Raw genomic sequence first — 22,286 nt, forward strand, 5'->3', positions numbered from 1 at the left:
ATTTCTTCTAAAATAATCACTCTTAAGAGTTACTATAAAGTGCCCCCAAAATGATAGGAATAAGGAAAAAAAGTTGATATGATAGTAAGTATCTACTGACAAATGCATATTTTTGAGTCATTTGGTGTGTCAACATAAAGTAATACAAATCTTCACCATCAACTCAACATTTTCCAGTGTCCATATTGTGCCTACACTGTAATAAAAAGAGAATACACTTCCATTTTACATTAGATTATTTTAATGAATCCTAACCAATGGTGCTTCAGTTTCAGCCAACCTCCCTGATTAAAGGGAATTAATGGCAAATGAAAAAAGTAATAGAATATGCAAGGTGAAGTAGGTTCAACCCAAGGTCCATTTCAGACGCCATTAATTCCCCTCCTGCTGACAGTTCCATGTGGTGGCTCTATGATGGATTTTACAGAGATTTTAATCTTCCTTTATTTGGAACCTAGACACTCAGGGATACAAGGCATTTGGGAAAAAAATGGCTTTACATTATTTGAAAAGCTTTGCCTGTGCTAATATGTAACTCTAGATTGTAAGGGACATCCATTACCAACTGAGTCCTTTCAGAGAAATTTCCAAAACTGCATGAAAAGAATCTGTGACCTCATTACAGCTCTGTTCACCATGGAAAGGAGCTGTACACAGGCCAGTCTGTCTTGGTCCCCAAAGGGAACAGAAAGACATTGCATGAATAAGCAGTGCTCCATAATATGTCTCCAGGGATGTTCAGTATGTTTGTGTGTCTCTGTATTTTAGTCTCCATTTCTATCCCAAAATAAATATTTAAGAGAAAACTTAAAAGGACAACTGTTTTCTTAAACTCAGGATAGCTCTGCACAGGCCTATCCTTTGGTCAAGTTAGGTCCCCAAATGCACTTCCGCTTCACTAATGAAAACAGCTCAGGGTAAAGAAGCAGCTGGGCTTCAGCCTTAATTCAATACCAGCTCCCTGTCTACCTGCCTTGGTTGGTCTCAATTACCTGAACATCACATGAACAATTTCACTATTGTTTCAACACAGGGCCTTGAACTTTTTTTTTTTAAGTGTAAACTGTAAAACAGTGATAGTTTTAAAGTGAAGGCAAAAGTTGTCACCAGTATGAAGTCAAAGTTGTCACTGTCCTGCTCCAGCATGCTGTCGTGGACCCAGATTTCCATGCAGCTTTGGTAGGGTTTGAATTTCTTGATTCCTTTCTAAACCCTGATGGCAATAACATCACTATGCCTCCCAGGGTGACTTCTCTGAAGAAAACTTTCTTTTGACACCCCTGTCACCTCTCTTCCGATGGGAAATGCACTGGATACCATGCTAGGGGTTGAAGACTAAGTGCAGTGGCTGAAATAATACTTTAGGTAGTCCCTAGAGAAAAGTCTGTTCCTGCTGTAGTTCAGGTGGATGTTAGGAGTTATGTTATCCCTTGGTGAAAAGGACAGTTGTCCACGTGTCTGAGAAGCAGGAGACACCTTTGGTTCTGTGACTCTGCCTGAAAATTCACCAAGATCAACTTATTTTGCTAAGTGAATCATTCAAGTACAAAGGAAGGACATTTAGTGAAATTTGGAGGCTGTGACATGAAGTTAGTCTTGCAATAGTGTCACCACCAAATTATAATATCTCTTTGCTCCTGATGGTCAAGTGAGATGGGGACACAGATTGGGTGGCAATTTATCCAACAGTCAGATTGGGCAACAGGCCAGAGAAGGGAGCGGAGTGATCAGCCTTGGTCTCTTCACTTGCTGCTTTTAGACCCTTTCCTCTATTTCCTCCTAAAACTTAATGCCCCCATGACTCTGGCCTTGGGCAAAGCCTGAACTCTGGTTCTTTGTTCAATGTATAAGTGATACTTATCCATTATTATTATTACTATTACTAGGCAAGAATTAACTGATACTTTCCTATAAATATGATTACTCTGGCTGCTGGGCCTAGGATGGATTGAGCAGGGACGAGGTGAAATGGGAAGGAGAACTAGGGACTTTCATGGAAGACGGTCCAAGAAGGAAGTGGTGAGTGTGGCTTGGACAAGGGTGATGACTGCCAACACAGAGAGCCGTGAAGAAATGGGAGACAGGCTGCATGTCACAATCGTCTGAGGAACTCTTCAAAATTCTGCAGCCCCAGCCTCAGTGTTGGAGGCGTTGATTTAATATTCTGATGGGAATTCCAAGCACAAGTATCTTTTCAAGGTGAAAGATGAGCCCTCAGGATCAGGGTGGGCTGTGGAGAATCAGATGGGCTGAACATGGGGAGAGGATGGAGAGGAAAGCGTCTGTAGGACCAATAGACTCCTGTCTCAAGCAGCAGTTCAGTTGTACAGTGACTGACAGAGGAAGAGATGGCTGGGAACTCAGATCTCCTGTGAGTGTCCTTGTGTTATGTTTCGGCATTTTTTTAACATCACATATATCAATTATGTGTAGCCCAAAATAAGTACAAAATAAACAAATTAAGATATATCTAACAAGTAGGCAACTAGTTGAAACATCTACCTTAAGTCATGGTGGTAAAACTCTATTTTGGATGGAATGTGGAACTCTTTGAAATTCCTTTGAAACATGGCCATTAATTACTTGATACCTCACTAAGAAAAAAGGTGATCAGGCACATTTGGGGCATTGCAATTTGGGGTTGGTTTATTTCCTATCCTTCCACCCTTCTTCCCTCCCTTCCTTCATTTTTTCCTTCTTTCCTTCTCCTCTCTTCTCCCTTCTTTCATTTTGGTTTTTGTTTTTCAGAATTAAATAATAATAGTCTTTCTAAGAATGTACAAAAATTTTCCCAAGGTCATAGTTTAGTGGTGGTGGTCTTAATTCTCAAGCCTGCATTACTTCCCAAACTCAGTTTTTAGCAGACTGGTATTTTTTCTTGTTGTTTGTTTATTTTTTCCAAAATTAGCATGAGCAGGGAAGTCATTATAGAGTTTTCCTTTTGAAAAATACAGCTTATAGAGATGTGGCATTTTTCTAAATTTATATTAGCATTCAACAATGCTGTATTTCTGATAATATTTTAGCAAGTTGAATACAAGCAAGCAATGACTTTTGTAATAAAGTATCTCCATACCCCCCACATTATGTAATAGGTATAGTGAGATATGTGTGTATGTATGTGTATCTCATAGAGGCAATCCAAGAAATCTGAATGCAATTGGTTCAGGAGCTACAAGGTTTATAGGTGTGTGTGTGTGTGTGTGTGTGTATATGTGTGTGTACCTACATACACCCACCTACACATACATATTTGAGAATCAATTTCAGAATCTTTCAAGAGGATTCACTGAACAATAATATTGCATTCTTTTGTTTTTATGTCATATTTATGTCATGATATACCAAGAGGGAAATTATCACAAAGTCTTAGAGATCAAGGAATCATTCATTAATTCAAGTGCATAGTCATTTAGACTCCGAGGTGTTACTCAGTTTTCTCTAACTTGAACTAGGTTTTTGTTTGTTGAACAGAGAGAAGCTGGTATCTATCTGTCAGGATTTTAAACTACAGATTCTGTGCTTACAAACATACCAGGGTGACAGTCCCATTTCACATATTTGATCTCCAGAGTGCTGATAAATGTTATTGTTTTCAGAACCACACAAGTATACAAGCATAGGTTGTTTTTTTTTTTTTTGTTTGTTTGTTTGTTTTGATGCTGGGGGTTGAGCCCAGGCCCTTGTGCATGCAAGGCAAGCACTCTACCAACTGAGCCACATCCCCAGCCCACCACACAAGTATAGAATTGTCCTTTCTTGGAACTGATGTTCTTTAGTTTGAGTTCCCATGTAACCAAGAACATGAAGGGGTGTTCAGGAATCATTATGTCAACACACGAACTTCTAGGTAGGAAAGACAGGGATCATCTCTGACACATGGCCTCTGCACAAGACATTCCACCCTTGGTAGTCAATGGGAACAGATGCACACCCTGCACTCAGAGCCTGCGTGCTCACAGAACGGGCGAGTGGGCCAGCGGGCGCAGAAGGTTTACATACCTACTTCAGGTGGGATCATCAAACAATCCAGTGTGTCAAGGGCTGTTGGTTGGACTTTCCTTGGAGAGAGAAACCAGGTGCCATGCCACCATAAAAGCTGAAAATCAACAAGGAAGGAGTAAATAGGTCTGAACCAGATAATAGGGCAAGGAGGTCACTCAGATCACGAAGCTGGAGATGGAATTTTAGTTAAAATGGTAGATTTCCTAAGTGAGGCTGCATCCCAGCAATTCCCAAATGTATTTCATCAAAAAAGTCTTTCTTGATGCATGTCACTGTCCTGCTGCCTGAGAGCTCCGCAGCCATTAATAGGGAAACAACGAGCTCATGAATCCTGTCTGTTGACACAGACGCATCTCTGTGGTCTTCACACAGGGCCACTTGGGCTTAGTTTCAAACTTGCAATAACTGCAAGCATTTCATAAGCTTTCCACCCTAACGAATCCACACAATGCTCATATATTCACATCACATGTATAAAGAAGTTAAGATTTGAATCTCTCTCTTCCAAAACTCATGTTGAAATGTCATTGCTATTGTAATTGTATTGGGAAGTAGGTCCTCTATTGGGTGATCAGGCAATGATGTCATGAGGGCTTTTCACAATGCTGTAATAAAAGGGCGAGTTTGTGCCCCTCCTCCCACTTGCCCCCTCACCCTTAAGCCTTCCTCCATGTGACCTCACCAGGGTCTTCTGCCATGTGATGAAGTAGCAGAAGGTCCTCAGCAGGTGCTGGAGGCCAGTCTTGGACTTCCCAGCCTCCAGAACTCTTAGCTGATAAATTTCTGCCCAGTATAAGTTGTTCTGTCGGCAGCATTTTTGTTATAGCAGCACAAAACAGACTAAGACAAAGCTAAGTGTGAGGTGAGTTTCTCTCCTAAGTTTTATAGCAAATAACTTAAGAACCACTTGCCTTAATAATTTAGTTTATTTCAAGGCAACAAATATTTGAGTTATCATTCATTCAATGGCCACTGAGCATAGAATGCAAAGGGCTTGGTCTGTCCTTAAAAAGACCTGTGTAGTCAAGCAGGGCATAAGTGATGCCAGGTCAGGGGTGGAGCACTAAGCAATGGCCTCTCCAAGGTACAGAGGGGAAGGCACTGATGTCACAGAGCAAAGAGTCTTGAAGCTGAGTCCTGAACGTCTTCACTGCTCAGAGGGCAAAGGAGGCTGGTGCTCATTTGTACATGTGAAAATGGGGACTGTGTGGCCCAGCCACAGGAGTATGGCAGACAAGAAGAAGCCTTGTCCATGACACAGGAAGAGGCTTGCGTAGGAAAAACAAAAAAACCTAAAGGCGCCCACAGGCTTCCCCAGAGGAGGAGAAGTGCAACTGCTGAAGCTGGAAAGGTCCAGCGAGACTCTCCTCCTTCCTCCACCCTCACTCCGTTCTTTCCTTTTAAACTCCTGACACATAACTGCCCAGAAAATTCCTTCTCCATTCAATTTCTCATCGTGAAGGTGAGAGACTAGAAAATCTTTAGGGGGCCTCTAAATTTCTCTGCCTCATGAAAGAAGATTGAAGTTTAGATTTTCTATACTTTTCCAATCGAGAAACGACATGACTGTCAGAGGCTTTCTGTTGCCTTATAACATATTAAGTTTTATTTTGGCGTTAAAGAAGAGTGATGGCTTAAAGAGGAAGTTCCTGCTAACAAATCCCTTTGAGATGGAAACCAATTTCCAGGTGACAATAAGCAATAAAGCCTAGAAAACAGACCCCCACCTAAGACCAAGTCCAAATGGCAGCACATCCGCCGTGTACCTTCCAGCAATTATCTGGTCCTACAGTTGCTTCCCAAACTATATTTGTTACCACAGAAAGCAAGCTTATTGTTCTTGGGCAGGATTCAATAGATAGAAGACTAAGCTAACGTATTATCTGAAACCAAAGAAGTCAACTAACAAACCAAAATGTTTCAAGAAACAACTTTCTGGGGAAATCTTTTGATAAGGCATTTAAAAAAGAAATTGAACTAGGCACAGCACTCTCATGTGAGTAGTTTCTGGAAAATGTTTGTTTCAAAAGTCCCTCCCATTTGGTGAACACCTGAGTACATTCTTGGGGTCAACAGATCTGACCTCAGTGACTTGCAGTCTAATTCTGCACTTCCTACCCAGAGACCAGGTCTCTAGAGAGGTTGAGGATTGGTCCTTCTGAATGTCAATTCTGCAATGAGGAGGCGGGGTCTAGAAGTCTTTGCAGGAAAAGAAGCCGAATGGATGACTCATGTGAGAAGTCTGGAGTGGAAGGGTTCATAGGTGCAACTAAAGGGGCAAAAGCAGAGGGCAGGAGAGTTAGGACTTCCTGTGTGCCCACTAACATCGGGCTGGGCTCCCAAGTTACCAAGTTCAGCACAGGGTAACACAGCTTCCTGTCTTGGTCCATTCTTTTTACTAGCAACCCCTCCATTCTCTGAAATAAAATTCAAGTGGGGCAGTTTAGTGGCACCATTCAGATTGCCTTGTCTCCTGTCCTTTATTGCCACTCTTATTTGGCAGAATTCCCCAAACTCAGGAGGAGCATGTTTTCCCCTTTTCTTTCTTGGTGTGCTTTCTGTTACCAAGAGAGGCAGCCCAGATGTGATAAACTGAAGAGTTGCCTTCCTTACAATCTGACTTGAGCCTTCCAGGTTTGGCTCTCTGTAAACAAACAAACAAACAAAAACCTAGAAAATTTTTCTCAAAAACTAACATGGAATCACCATTACTCAGCTATACCACTCCTCAGCATTTATCCTGAAGAATGAAAGTGTGCATACAACAGTGATCCATGCACACTCGTGTTTACAGTGGTACAATTTCCAATAGCCCACTGTGGAACCAGCCTACCTGTCTGTCAATGGGTGAATGGACAAAGAACATGTATTATAGATTCACAATGGAGTTTTATTTCGCCATAAAGAAAAATGAAATTATGTTATTTGTGGTAAACAGATGAAACTTGAGGGATTATGTTAAGTGAAAAAAGCCAAATTCAGAAAGTCAAAGATCATATGCTTTTCTCATACATGGAAGTGAGAAAGGAAAAGCAAGGGTAGGTGGGTAGTGGGAATCTCTTGAAAAATATAATGGAGATGAGAACAGGAAAGCAAAGGGACCAGGAGGAGGGAAGAGGGGAGGGAAAGGGGAGGTACTGGGGAGCAAAACGGACCAAATCATCTTGTCATTTGTGTGCATGTGCAAATATGAAACAAGCCTCTCTCTCGTGTATAATTATGAAGCACCAATAAAAATAAGTTAAAAATTGACTTGGATTTCCAGTGACAGTCATGACAGTGTAACAGGATGGAATGTAACCTGCATCCCATCCTTAAAAAAAACAAAAAAACAAAAAACCACCTAGAAAACTGTACGAAATCTGTGAAATCACTGTTTGAGGTCCTGAACAGCACGCCCTGCAGGGCTGTGCTGAAGAAGAGATGGGGAACCAGCATCTGGGCTTTGTGTTTCCAAGGAGTGTCTGCACAGTGGGCAGAGAAAGAGCTCAGGCTGTGTCTGACAGCCTCACCGTGATGCAGAAATGGTGGCTGGAGTTTGAGGAGTCCAGAAAAAACACGAGAAAGATGTTTAACCCTCCTCCCCCCAAAAGGTCTTAGGAAATGAAGACTAAAACTGCATAGGAATGGCTAAAGTCAAAACAAACGCACGGGTGTGGGCAGGGAGTGAACTGTGAGGTCCACACATCAGATGGGCTGTAAAATGGACCAACTGCTTCAGAAAAAGTGAAGGAGCAGAGCACACCTGTGCATATGTATAGGTCCCAATTTAAATAATTTGAGGATATTTAATCTAGTGTTTTCTATTAAACAAACATGAATTTTTATGCTCTTAGCAACATATCCAGCAAATAATTTTTTTTTAAGATAAAGTCTGACTTGCAGTAATAAATCCCTTCTTGGAAAAAATGAAATAACATGTGGAGAAACACAGAGCAAGCCCACTCAACAAGTTGTCCGCAAAAGACAGAACAAAGAAACCAATTCAAGATCATGAAGACAAAGGAAGGGAGAGCACAGGACATTTAAAAGGGAAAGATAACTGGGCCTAATTATTTTTGTCCTACTTTTCCCTTTAAAGGCCTTGGAACTCTTGCCTTCCTTCTGGGAAAGTTGGCTCCAAGCTCACAGTCAGATGAGTCGGGTTTGTGTCCCGAAGAGCTGAGGCTGCTCCTGACCAGACACCAAGTGTCAACAGGCTCCTTGCTGAGGAGGCCACATGGAGTTTTGAGTGAGACTGAAGCTCAGGATGAAGCAGTCAGAATAGCAATTAATTTAAAGATGTAGAAGGTTGTGTTCGACATGCAGTAGGGCTGCCCTTTAGAGAAATTAATGTCCTTTCCAGTTTCCTACTGCTGTTTAAAATGGAGAATGGCATTTCCCCCCTGATCCTATTATCTGTACAACTGTCCATTCTTTGAATAAAACCCCAAACTGTCTTTCTGATGAGCAAGGATGGCCCCAAACCCTGTCCTAATCACCAACACGAACATAAACTTCTGCAAATGCAGGCTGATGAGGTGAATTAGAATGCTGCTCTCCAAAACCCAGCACATTCTGGAAAGGCTGGGAGTTCATTTCAACAGTTAAGAATCAGAATGGTTGAGGGTCCCAGCAATGCAAAATTCTACTACTGCAGAGCTCTGTTTCTTTTAGACACATTCCTTTGAATTTCAACTCGTATCTTCTTATGAAATGTCTCACCTTTAGAATAAAACCTTAAAGAGGTACAGGAAAAAGGGTCTGGCTGTAGAACATGGATCAGAAAGATCGTTGGAATAGCGACATGTCACATTTGTTTATTTTCCAAGGTGTTCTATGTTTAATCACTGCAAAGCATCTTGGAATAAAGGCTTCGTTCATTAATATCTTTGTGGGATGTGGAAGTGTGAATTATCCCTGCTTTAAGAAGTACATGTTATCTTTTTGGGGAAAATGCAACCATATCATAAGTGTGATGATAGAGTTTTGCATAAATGCACATATAGATATGTTATGGATGTATCTGTCTGTCTATCCACCTACCTGGCTAATCCATAAAGTGTGACCTTGGCAGCCAGTGCTGTGGGGCTGTGGGAAAGGTCCAGACTCATCAAGGATAGACAGGGGGAGGGAAATGCTTTGTGGAAGGTCAGCTGGAACGTGATTTGGGAGTGCAATTCAAATCAGAAGAGGAAGAAAGTGCTTCCGGGATGAAGGATAATGAGAACCAGGCCTGAGCACCAAGAATAAGGACGGTGTGCTGTGACAAGGGAGAGGAAAGCAGGACTGAGTTGGAGGACACAGTCGTGAAGCCAGACTGGGGAGAGCCTTGAACGCCAGTCTTCAGGAATTTGTACTTTATCCCAGGACAAGGCGGAGCTGTTGAGAAGCTCAGAGTAGAAGCCTCAAAGATGACTTTCAGATAAAATGTACCTGGAAATAATGCTCTAAGATGGAAAGGGCAAGAGGCTCAAGAGGGGAGGCCAAATCAAATATGGAAAGTGCATTTGCCCTGAAATGAAGGAAGAGCATTTCTAAGCAGTAATAAAACCAAATGAAATTGGATTTCTACACAAACCCCCAGTTTTCAAAGTAATGCCACACAAAGCACTGACTGCAGATAGCATGAGGCTGCAGAAGACACAAAGGGCCTGTGGTAGAGTTCCAAAGGGACAATACACAGAGACAGAGAGTTCTGCTCTCATCAGTCCTGGGAATAGAGAGCAGAGGACAGGAAAGGAAGGTCATTGGTGTTGGATCTAGCAGAGCCGAGCATGGTTTTGGCAGAAGGGTTTTGGAGACAAAAACTTTTGCAGGCTTTGGAATCACAGAGAAATGCGTGGAAGTCAGAGCAGAGCAGATCCAGGCAGCTGGACTGCTAAGACTGAACGGGAGGTGGTACACGCAGAGCAACACCACTTGAAGGAAATTACATCTCCACTTTGTGCTTCTGTTTCCTCCTGAAGTTCTAATGTTACACTTCAGACCCAGTTGAAGACCTGTCAAAAAGGTGAGTGACACTCAGCCCATAACCCAGTGTTGAGGTAGAGGGATCACGGGAAGCTATTACACTGGGAATCAGGAAAGAAGAAGAGGGGTCAAGGACACTCAGGAGATAGCACACAGCAAGAGATCAGGTAGGGGTGGGAGGTAAGGGACAGGTGCCAAAGAGCATCATGAAGAGAACACTTCCCCAGATTCCTCAAATGACTGGATGCAGAACAACGAGAGACGACTCATATACTTTATAAGGCCACAGGACTAGGAGAACAGTAATTCCTTGGAGATTAAAAGGGAAAGAAATGTGTCTGTGCATCGGGCATATGCCTGTGAATTTTGGGGAAGATACTAAATGGATTTGTGTTAGAGATACTGGGCTGATGTGGGAGTGGCTCGCTCACTCAGAGAGACCAGCAGTTAGTGACACACAGAAATTGAGCCTTGGAGAGATTATTTAAAGATCAAAATATAAAGATGGCCTACCTGCATAACGGCTAAGAGAGTGACAGGAGAGGAGATGCAGAGTAGAAAGAAATGTGAGCATCTACAGGAGAGGCAGGATACTTGGTGTCAGGGATAACCATGCTGGAAGACAGGCAAGCAAAAGAAAAATCCAGAGGCAAACCCAGGAAAGAGGAGGAGGAAGGGGGAGATGCAGGGTTTTGAGATGTTACGGATGGCAATGCCACGAAAAGAACAATCAACTCAAATTCGAAGAGGTTTTCGAGTAGAAAAGTCAGGAAGAGTGACTTAGGGTAAAAGGAAGGGTTCACTGATAAACACCAAGGCTGATGTTTCAAGACGATTAACAGGTAGAAGCAAGACAGATGGTGAGGGTCGAGGGTGGGCGGAGTCGCGGCAGACACGCTGGGAAGCTGAGCAGAGAGGGAAATCAGCAAGGTCTGTGAGGCCTCAATGCTAGGTGCACTGTGCAATCTCGATTTTTTTTTTTTTTTTTGATGAGTAAAAGAAGAGGAGATGAGGTCAAAAAACAGTTTTTCATGTTTAAGAAAAAAATTTCAATATTTAATGTTTGAAATGCCAGGGTGAGAAGTCAGGAAGTATGTTAAAAAAAGAAAAACAGAGAGAGAGAGAGAGAGAGAGAGAGAGAGAATAGAGTTCAGGTAGAAAGTGGACATCTCAGCAGAAGGTCCATTTCTTTTCCAGATGCAGAAGGTTTGCTGAGAAGGGGCAGGTGGAGACAGATCTGTGGCAGGGACTGGATGTGCAGGCCGGCAAGTTCTGGGCTGCCCAGAACAGCAGGTGACAGGACATCCAAGAGTGGTTTGAAAGTCAAGTACAGAATTCAGGGCAGAAAGGGAGAGGGAACTCTTGGCAAGGTCATTGTGAAATGTCCACTGCAACAGGGCCGAGCAGCCAGGGCACCCCACACTTACAATAGGCCTCACCTTCAAGGCAATTTCTTCACTCATGACCCGCCAAGCTCGAGCTTGAGAATAAGAACCTCTTGGGACGGTGACAAGAAGGCCCAGGTAGGAGAGGAAGGAGAGAGGCAGAAGCCTCAGATAGGATGGACCGAGGGGGCTGGTCAGGTGGCTGCAGTCCCCAAAAGGGGAATCCCAGAGCCTTCTCCAACAAGGGACTATGAGGAAGGAAAGGGGCCTGGCACTCAGGAGGAGGTGGGAGAAATAAACTTTCCAAATCAAACAGGCCCTTCTTCCAAAAGGAACAAAAGAGATGGTTTCTTCTATCTTACAGAACAAAACAAATGAAAATTGGAAAGGAAGTATTTTGGATTATTAGTTCATTTTTTTTCTTTGGCATTGTATTTTGGAAAATTGTTTTGATATTTAAATCTCACCAACTAAGATTTTGTCCGACTGGTTCCCTAACCAAGAAAAATCATTAGAATTTCCCAGAGATTTTTTTTATAGGGATAGACTTCTGAGCACCATCTGTAGAGACTACCCTTGAGAAGGTCATGCCCAGGAGTCTGTATTTTTAAGTCTACTGACAGTTGGGTGCTATAATTAACAAGGTGCAAAACAAATACATTTAGATTCACTTTGTACAAAATTTAAGAGTACTCTGGCATTGCTCAATTCCAGCTTATTGTTTCACTTAAAAATCTAGTATGCAAGGGTTTAGTTTTATTCTGCCTTCAAAATACAAATATATCTGAATATAATTGGGCAACACACTGGAAATTAATTTCTATTGCGTAGCCTTGCTTTTTCTTCATGGATTCGTTCTTTGATTCATTCCGCCGACTGTATGGCACTGGTACTTGGTGAGGTCCCCTTCCAGGTTTGCTGCAGCAGCATCTACCTTTCACTCTTCCAGGGACATGCAGCAAGGGGAAGAACTGAGTGTGTTGAAAGAGAATTCTGAGGATTCAGGGGCTTAGCAAACTGTTGACAGATATCAGTGGGTTAACGTTTTAGTTACAGGATCAGAGACAAACTCTTAAGTGGCCGAAATAGAGTCAAATCTGCCAAGGTGACCTACAAAGAAGAGTGGGGGGTGGGGGTTGAGGAAAAACAGGGGGGCAGAACGTGGGAAGCAGGAGAGCAGACAGGAGGCCAACATGCACCTCCCAGGCTGAGTCTAGAGGGGCCCTGGCACCAGGACAGACTGGCCAGCCAGTTAAGACCTCTGTTTCCCCAGCACATGAATGCACGTGAGAGATTTAAAAATAAGGAAAAAAAGAACAAATTGACCAACCACAAAACAAAATCCCCAGATCACTCCTGCCTTTATAAATGACACAGAACAAACAACTATGAACTTGAGTGAATCAAAAGCTAGACTTGTATTGATTGAGTTCCTATCTTGGGCAAGGCTGGGGACAATAGTGGGAACCAAGTAAACATGGTTCCCACATTCATGGGTTTCTTCGAGAATTTCCTACACACGGGATCTGATATTGTTTTGAGGCCATAATTCAGTTGCGCTATGCTAGAAAGAACAATCAAGGTACTCCCAATGTTATCTAAACTGGAATAGAGTGTGCTACCACACCCAATTGGGAACCCTGAACACTGTCCTGACCAAAAGCATTCTGTCATCTACATCTTCGTGACTAATTTCACTGTTTCCCATTGTGGAGGGCCTTCATGAAGTGTACTACAACTATACTACACAAACTTTTTAGAAAATAAGCACACTGTACCAGTCCCCTGTTCTACCCACTGAAGGGGGATGGAAGACGGTTTCTACTTGTGCTGGGTACGTTTACAACCCTTGCTAGAATTCTAGATAGCTTTTTAATCAGTAGGCAAATAAGTATTATGGCTCTCAAACTCACTTCTCCCCAGTAAGATATATGTGTACATATATTTTAAAATATTGTATACGTGTTCACACATGTATTTACACTGAAACCTAGTGCACTTGTGTGTGTGTGTGTGTGTGTGTGTGTGTGTGTATACGTATATACATCCCTGCATGGCAATCTAAAACTGAAATGGGTAGTTCCTGGAAAAATATTCACACAATGTATCTAAGTGATACATTGTAATCTGTTCTCTTGTAATTAATAGACTTTGTTATTATTTTTTCCTAATTTTTAAAGTTTGTTCTAATTAGTTATACATGACAGTAGAATGCATTTTGACACATTGTCATGATACATTAATGACACATTAATTAATGACACATTAATATGCCAGAGGGCTGTGCATAGTGCAGAGTCACACCAGTAGTGTATTCATACACCTATATAGGGTAACAATGTCTGTCTCATTCTATTGTCTTTCCCATCCCCATAGCCCCATCCTTCCTCTCACTCCCCTCCGCACAATCCAAAGTTACTTCATTCTTCCCTACTCTCCCCCTCAACCCCAACTATGGATCAGCATCTGCTTATCAGAGAAAACATTTGGCCTTTGTATTTTTGGGATTGGGTTATTTCACTTAGCATGATATTCTCTAGTTCCATCCATTTACCTGCAAATGCCATATTTCTGTCTTCCTTAAGGATGAGTAATATTCCATTGTGTTTATGAACCACATTTTCTTTATCCATTCATCTGTTGAAGGGCATCTAGGTTGGATCCACAGTTTAGCTATTGTGAATTGAGCTGCTAAAAACATTGATGTGGCTGTGTCCCTGTAGTATGCTGATTTTAAGTCCTCTGGGTAATAAACTGAGGAGTAGGATAGCTGGGTCAAATGGTGGTTCCATTCCAAGTTTTCTGAAGAATCTCCATACTGCTTTCCAAAGTGGCTGCACCAATTTGCAGTCCCACCAGCAATATTTTTTTACAGGCATTTTGGGCTTGTTGAAAAAGTTGAGCAGAAACCACAGAGAATTTCCATATACTCTGTTTTCACCAGCCCCTATCCCACACTTAATAATTTGTTATTTCCCTTATTAATAGCACCTACCATTAATGTGGTATCCTTGTTATAAATACTGAGCCAAGGCTATGCATTGTTATTAACTAAAACCTATAGTTTAAATTGGGGTTGACACTTGTGCACTGCATGGACGTTGACAAATGGATGGCATGTAGCCATCACTGCAGTGTCACACATGGTAGTTTCATGGTCCTAAGAATATCCTGTGTTCCCCTCATCCATTGCTCCCTCCCCACTAGTCCTTGGCAACTACCCATCTTTTTGCTCTCTAGCTCACTGAGTACTTGCAAAAAAGCAAATGGAATCCTGTACACACAGAGCTGAGGAGAGTACCTGACATACAGCAAGTTTTCAAGAAATAGGAATCTATTATTATTATTACTCTTAACCACCCTGCATCTTATTTCGAATACAGTAAGACCTAGTAAATATTTTTTAAAACCCTGAAGGATTGCCTTTTTCATAGGCTTGTCTGATCTACGGAAGCTTCTCAGAAGAGTCAAGTCCAGAACCTTGAAATGTAAATGCAAAAGGAGGGGGGAATGATGTAGGAGGCTGAGGAGATAGCCTAGTGCTAGGCTGAAAGGCAGAAAAATAGAAGGAGCGTTTGGAGGACAGAGATCTCTATGATTAAAGCAGACAGGAGTGAAGGAGCTGTCTTTCAGAGATCACCAATGACCTTTGCAAATGACAGCTATCTGAACTTCCTCTAAGTGGCATGAAAGCAAGACCTCAGTTATATAAGCAGTGAATAAAGTCTTCCATGCGTGCTGGGATTGCACTAGTCTTGTCCCATCCTTGGGAACACTGAGAACATACACTCAGTCAGTTTTCTGTGCTCTGGACCAATATAGGACTGTGCTCCCATAAGACGATCGTGGAGCTAAGGATCCCTATTGCCTGTTCGTAGCCATGCTAACAGTGTAGAATGACTTCTCTCCAAAGAACGGCGAAGGAATGAAGTGGATATACTAATCACATTCAGGACCAATGACGTCCACACAGTACCTATGGCACTGCAGACAGATGATATTACTAATGTGATTTCATTTTATTTTAAAAGGCAACCTACCAGTGTGAACATTTTCTTCGATTCAATGACCCGCTTGTCCATATTTCAAAACACAGAATCAGAGTCACATTAAAGAGGTTTTATCATGAGATTTAGTGCCTAAAATACATTTCTGCTGGAGAAAAAAAAATGTCAGAGCATAAAAACGCAATTAAGGAAGATAGTGGCTGCAAGTACTGTTCTCATACCAAACCTGAGGACAGATCAGACAAGCTGCTGACTTCTGAGTGAGCTGTCTGGGGTCAAGACTGCTGGGCCTAACTTTCTGGCCCAGCTTCTTAATGCAGGTGCTGCCGCCAAAACAATCTAGCAGGATAGCTCATTTTCCTTGCTATCCTGCAACTTCTCAGGAACATTCCAAATGCAGTGCACTAGCATCAACTCTACTCTAAACATTTTCCTCAACATGCTCATGTAAAACTGGATAATTTCACACTGACAGTGATGGGAGAACAGGAGGGCATTTTCAGTATTCCAGCTTCTCTTCTTGTTCCACTGTCAAATGCGTGTCTCAACATAATTCTGTGCAATATGCTGTCATTATGTAGGCCTTTATTGTATTTGAGATGGCATATACACCTAAGTGTTGATGCAAGTGCACCACGAGGCCTTTGTTGTGGGGGGTCCTTTTTAACTCTAAGACTAGGTCCTTTGTACCAGGATCATGTTGCATCACATTTTTTTTTCTTAGAAATGTTGATAGCAAAGATTAGTTGCTTTTGGCAATGACCCTCGTTTGCAAAACCAAACATTCATAATTCCGTCTCCTAAAGTATTTTGAGATCCAAATTTTGAGAATCACTGATGCTTCTTTGGTGTATACAACCCACTGACATATGTTAAGAAACACATCTTTCAGAAAGAATAAACCAAAGTAACAAAGTAAGGCCTCTCTGGTTAGAAAAAATATTTTTAATAATACCTTTATAAACTCATATTAGTGGGATTGTTCACTAAGGATGTGAACAAAAATTCAAAAATCTATTCATAATCCCCAACACCAAAATTTTTGCATTAGTTCTTTTGCTTTGCATTTTCTTTGTATTTATTTTTACAAAAAAATAATGGCAATTTTGACACTTTCAGTTGCTCACTTCATATCACTTGGTAAGCATTTAGAAAGAGTAGGGAGTGTCCACATGGAGGACCATTCCCAGATTGCACTAATATTATGGCTGATTGTGAGGTCAAGGACAGCACTTCAAAGAGGTAGAGGCAGGTAGACCCCAAGGTCTGAGAGAAAGTGGGATGAAGGCAACTCATCTGTGATGGAAAGAATTAGACCAAAAAGCTAGCCAACTCACTTGTGCACAATACAGCCAAAGTAGCTTTTATTTGGAGCTCTAAGAAAACACCTGGAAGCCATGGAGCTTGAAGGTGTGAGAAAGGCAGGAGTGGATGAAAGTAAGATTATCTCCTGTTCAACAGATGGGAAAAAACTCACTGCAGTAGTCTGGGAGGTTCAGGAAGAGATGGAGCTTCTCATGCAGTCTTGAGCTCTATTGTTAGATCTTGCAAAATTTTATAAAAAAAAACAGTTCAACTTTCTTTGCTTGGCCTTTTGGCCTACAAAAACACTAAGGCAGGCTGACATTTTGGCTACAAATTTTGCAGCTGTGTAATGACTGGGGTCTAGGAGACCTTACTATACTTGGTTCAGCTCTTGAGTTCCTTTTGAGACCAAGACAATAGAACTTATAATTAGCAAACGACCATAAGTCTCTGAGTATGACACATGAATAGAAGTCTTCCTTTTTCTTTTTCCCTGCACAGGGATATAAAAATAGAACAAGTGACTAGTGCATTTTCACTTCTACTCACACCAACTTGAATAAAAAGATATATCTAAAGATATAAATTGGCAAGAACATGGCCCAATATGAGGTGAATAGTTTTCATCTTCCTCTAAGATTGAGGCTTCTTGCTGACACCAAAGAGTCAATGTGAACCTGTCAGAAAGACATTTGTTCCAAATGATCTCTTCCCTTCCATTCCAGTGTGGTAGTCCCTTACCCCTCCCGCCTATCTTCCAACACTTCTAGTGGATTCCAGAAACCATGGATGGTGTTTTGTGGGCTTCCTTTGTCCTTTATGTAATTAGCATATCTGCTTCATTCATTCACCATTCTTTGGAGAGAAACTGTGCTACACCACATATATCATGCTTTTTTTCAGCGTTTTATGCCCTTCCACCTCGTTGGCATTCACTAATCTTGCTCTTTGGGCCCATGATTAAAGTAAAGTCAGGGTCACCTGAACACATGCGCTGCCTCGCTCCACCCATTGACCTGATACCCAAGGTGGCTATGTGAGTATGAATGGGGCCAGCAGAGCACACAGGGGATAAGCTGGGAAAGGGAGCGCTCACATGCAGGGTTGAATTGAGCAAGATGGCTTGAGATTTAACCCGGCTCCTCAAGATGGCATGCAGTTAAAAACTTCTGAAATTTTCCATATAATATTTTCCGACTATTGCTGATGACAGGCAATTCAAACCACAGAAAGCAAAGCCATGCTTAAGGAGGACCACTATATCCCCAAACCAGCCTGTGACCTTCTCTGAGCTATGAAGTAGTTCCTTTGTTATTAATTTCCCTAGTTATTCCTGCCTTAATCCAAATCCCACATGAATGTTAGATAAATGTCCTAAAATCGAAGATCTGATTAATTATGTTGGTTCCCAATTTTAAAAAGTACATGATTACCCCTCATGGGAAATTGAACAGACCATGTCCTTTAAACCCAACTTTGACTTCTCTTCCCTCATTCCCCCTCCAGCCCTGGGCAATCTGGGGTTCCAAAGAAGCTTCTTTATCCTTCTTTCATATGCAGCAAACTTTCCTGGCTCTGTTTTTTCTCACGCTATTTCCTCTGACAAGACTGAAATTCCCTATCCAAATTTTGTCTATCTTGAAGGCCACACCTGAAAATCTCATTTCACAAAAGCCAAACATCATTTCTTTCTTCTTAGGAACTTTACTCTGTTTTTATTTATTTTTATCTTGTTCTTTAAGTATATTGCTTCATTTTCCACGCTGTGGGTTAAAGTAAAAACCAAAATGCTCAAGCAGCCCTTGGAAGTCTAGACTGTTTTTCAAAAACAGATTCCCTGGGATCCATTTGCAGAGGTCTCTGTCTATGAAGAAGGGACCAACTTCCCCTTTTCCCCTTCTACAGGAGTTCCTCTTCTCTCTTTCTAGAGACAAAGACTTCCTCTAGTTAAGCTCCTCTGAACTTTCTTCCCCATGGGGCCTTGACCTTTGTACTTCTATGCCTGTCTCTGTGTCACCTGGTTTTAATGAAATCCTGCTAAGTCAGTTAAAGCCCCCACCTTGATACCTGATCATCTTCTGTGTCTGATCAAATTTCTCATTCGAGCACCTCCCAAGGTGGTGTCTACCCCACCAGGTCTGCCTTCAGAAGGAATCCTGGAAGATCTATTTAACCAGAATATCCCCACACCTCTGACACAAGCCTCTGAGTAAGTTTTCTTCCACTGATGGCACCGTGCTCTTTGGCTGTGAATCCCCTCTTGTCCATGTTGTTTTAGAAACTGAGCCCACAACGACACTGAGCTCTCTTTCCACTATTTCAACAGTTTCTGAATAAGATCTGTTTTTACCACTTTAATGTCCAGCTCTGTTGTTTTTTTTAACACTATCAAAGAGGGAGGTGGTCCTATCAGTCATTCACACCATGTGTTATAAATGATGTAATTCAGCGTCCTGTATTTATTTAGCCTCTCATCTGCAGCTGATTCTTTTAAATTGAGAAATCTGTCTGGCTAACTTCTATGAAATAGCTCTTTACAATGAAAAGAATGCCATCTTATGAACCATTTCACTTGATTTTCACAAGTGGGAGAGCTATTATGAGAGCTACTGAGGAAAATGAGGCTCAGAGGGGTTAAGGGACTTGTCCATCATGATGTTAGTAGAAGGAATATTTAGTGCAGAAGAAAACTCAGAAAGATCATTAGATCCATTTTCAAGTCCATGCTTGAAGCTGATATTTTTTTTCCCTTTCAGAATCAACATAGGGTTGAGAAAATAAAGAAAAGTTCCAAGAACTCTTTTTTCTCAATATTTCCTTTTGTCCCACTCAGCAGAGAGGAAATAACAAAAAAGGCCAACATTGATTGAGTGCTTACTGAAAGGCAGTCCTCATATAAACACCTTGCATGGAACTATCTCCTCTATCCTAATATTATTTATGAGGTACTTAACCATGGAGTACAGATGGGCAAAGGAGATGAGAAAACCAGCTTGCTTGAGGTATAAAGGGGATTTGAATAGAGACCATGCGCTTCACAGCCCACATTTCTAACGTTGATGCCAGGGCTTCTCAAAATTTCCTGTACTCACGAGTCACCTGAGAACTTGTTATCTGCAGATCCTGACTCAGTAAGGCTGGGCTGGGGTCTCATTTTCTGCATTTCCAGTAAGTTTCCAGGGGCTGCTGTTGCTGCTGGTCCTTGAACCACACTTTGGGCATCAGCTTCTTATACTTGTCTCTGAGAATTCTGGAGTTAGTCACCCACTCACCACTCACGGGGGCTCCAAGGCTAGGGACTAAGAAGGAAGGGGAGAGGACCCCTGAGTGTCTTGCCATGTCTTTTCTTTGGCCTTTTCTGAATACTCTGGCACCATTCCCATGCCTCTGGCTTTAAGCCACACCCGCCTTGTTCTTGGAGAAGAACATTTTAATTCTGAAGCATATATAATGTAATTTCAGTTAATACTGGAGTACACCACAGCCTGCCTTCTGTCTGGAACACAGCTCTGTCTACACTTAACATCACTTGCCTTTCACAGTGTCCTGCCTCTGATTTTTTAATTTGACACATCAGTTCACATGAAATTCCCCAATTAACCTAGCTGGTCATCATGAAGCAATCATTTACATTAAATTCGCTGTTAAACTAATAGGACACATTGACTAGTTTTTCCTAAATGGAGGTCTTCCATATTAGGTACACGAGTTGCAGAACTGGACTCATTCATTCACTTATTCTTCCTTCACTATGTGGTACTTACTATGAGCCAGGTACCTGGGCCAGGATTTCCCCTTTGCTCCTTATGCTCTGTTTAGAATCTGGAGCACCTGATTTTTTGTTTTTTACATATAAATACATTCATTTTTATGTTATATGTATGATACTATCAATGATTGTATTTTATTTAATGAATTCAATCTAGTGTACTTAGTTTTAACTTTGTTTTGTGCACTAGTTCCAAGGCTGTGAGATGATGTGGTAATTAATGTCACTTCCCAATATAAAATCTCATTACGTTCAGTTGGCCTCTGCAGATGTTTGTTGTACAATGTGGTCATGAACCCACAAAAATCTGCCCTCACCTTTAGTGAAGTGAAAATGAATCCCTTTTCAATAAATTTATTGACTTCGAATGAAAAACTGGTCCTTGGCCACATCATCTGGCTTTATCTGGCTTCCATTCTTCTACCAGTTAAGTGCAAACTTTGTCTTCTTATTAGAAATCACTTTCTCTGTCCCGACCTTCTTTGGGAAGTTGCCCATTTCTGTCGCTGCAGAATAGAGTCAGCCCCGACACGCTCATAACCATTTTCTTCCCCTTTATATTTAGTTCCGTATGCTAGGAACTTTTTATGCAATTTCTTTTTTATTCTTGCAGCAATCCTGAGTGACAAGGTGTATTCCTGTCCCCGCTTTGCAGACAGAAAAGATGAGAGAGGTAAAATAACATTAGCTGCCTCCCCAGGGCACAACATAGGTACAGGAGGCTCAAAACTGCGAACTGGACATTCTCATTCACTATTTGCCCACCTGTGAGAAGGATATTTTATAGTCTGCACCTGACATAAGAAGTGCCCACGCAGGAAGGGCTCACTGCCGGACAAAATGCAGACATTGGCTGCTGTCAGAGCTGGGTGCTAGCCTGGGAGCCAAGTTCAAGGCCTGGCCTGTATCCATGGTGCTGCCTGCTCACCTGATCTCACCTGATGAGGACGCCCCACTGGGAAAGACAGCAGGGCCAGGACACAGAGGTCTGTCTGAGGAGAACGGCCCTGAGCCCAGGATCTTATTACCTTACTTGAATCCAGTGGAGCACAGTATCTACTGCCCATTCCATCACAGTTGGGCAAAGAAAAGTAATGACCTGAGGGCAGCCTCTTCTTCTGACCTTTTTCTATGCCATGACTCTGCCTCCCGCCTTGCACTTGCTGGGACTGCTCATCCACCCGTTGTTCCTTCTCACACACTCAGGGCCTTTGCTTCTGCAGCAACCCTTTATTTCATCCATTTTCAGTCTGCCCTTCTCTTGTGGGCTATTTCCTTCATTTCACACACATGCTTCAATATCTCCTAGTTTCAAAAGCCCTAACCAGGTTCCAGGTCTTGCGTCATCCATCCCTACCATGGCCACTCCCTTTTAAGATGCCTTTCCTTTAAAGATTGAGCTTGCTTGTTAAGTTAGCTATACCACCCGCTCATGGTTCTCTGTCCTCATCCCTAATACCTTCCAAAGACCCACCTTCAAATATCATCACATTGGAAATTAGGATTTTTGTCATACACATTTCATATTAATTTGTTGGGAACACAGACATTCAGAGCACAGCATCTATGACTGCCAACGTTTCTATAATAAACATTGCACTACTCATAATCAAAACACAAAAGTGTGTGTGTGTGTGTGTGTGTGTGTAAGAGACTATGAGGTATGGCACTGTGCATAAACCCTCCTAGAGGTGTGCAAGGTGTGCATACCACAACACATTTTGCGGTGGGGCAGTGTGAAGTGTTGAGAACAGAGGCCAAACTGCAATGGTGGAGGGTGAAGGATGAGGAAATGGAACTGGGCAAGGGCGTCATGGATGGCGGAAGGAAGCCAAGGTGGGTAAGAAGCAACAGAGAACCCAA

At 42.0% G+C, this 22,286-nt stretch overlaps 1 protein-coding gene across 9 annotated transcripts in view; it reads right to left on the reverse strand.

Annotated features, from left to right (window-relative positions):
- The window catches only part of Chrm3 (cholinergic receptor muscarinic 3), a 434,005-nt gene that overhangs the window by 200,509 nt on the left and 211,210 nt on the right, over positions 1–22,286 (reverse strand). For 6 of the 9 annotated variants that reach the window (XM_058575020.1, XM_046432146.2, XM_058575014.1 and 3 more), the window contains one exon: positions 4,003–4,099. The exons of the other annotated variants lie outside the window; for them this stretch is intronic. The gene's annotated coding sequence lies outside the window, so the exon portion shown is untranslated. The remainder of the gene's footprint in view (positions 1–4,002; positions 4,100–22,286) is intronic. 9 annotated transcript variants of the gene reach the window in all.

This window comes from Marmota monax, unplaced genomic scaffold (genome assembly GCF_021218885.2).
Source record: "Marmota monax isolate L192 unplaced genomic scaffold, Marmota_monax_Labrador192_F-V1.1 WCK01_AAM20220418_F8-fsc00071, whole genome shotgun sequence".
Classification (NCBI taxonomy): Eukaryota; Metazoa; Chordata; class Mammalia; order Rodentia; family Sciuridae; genus Marmota; species Marmota monax.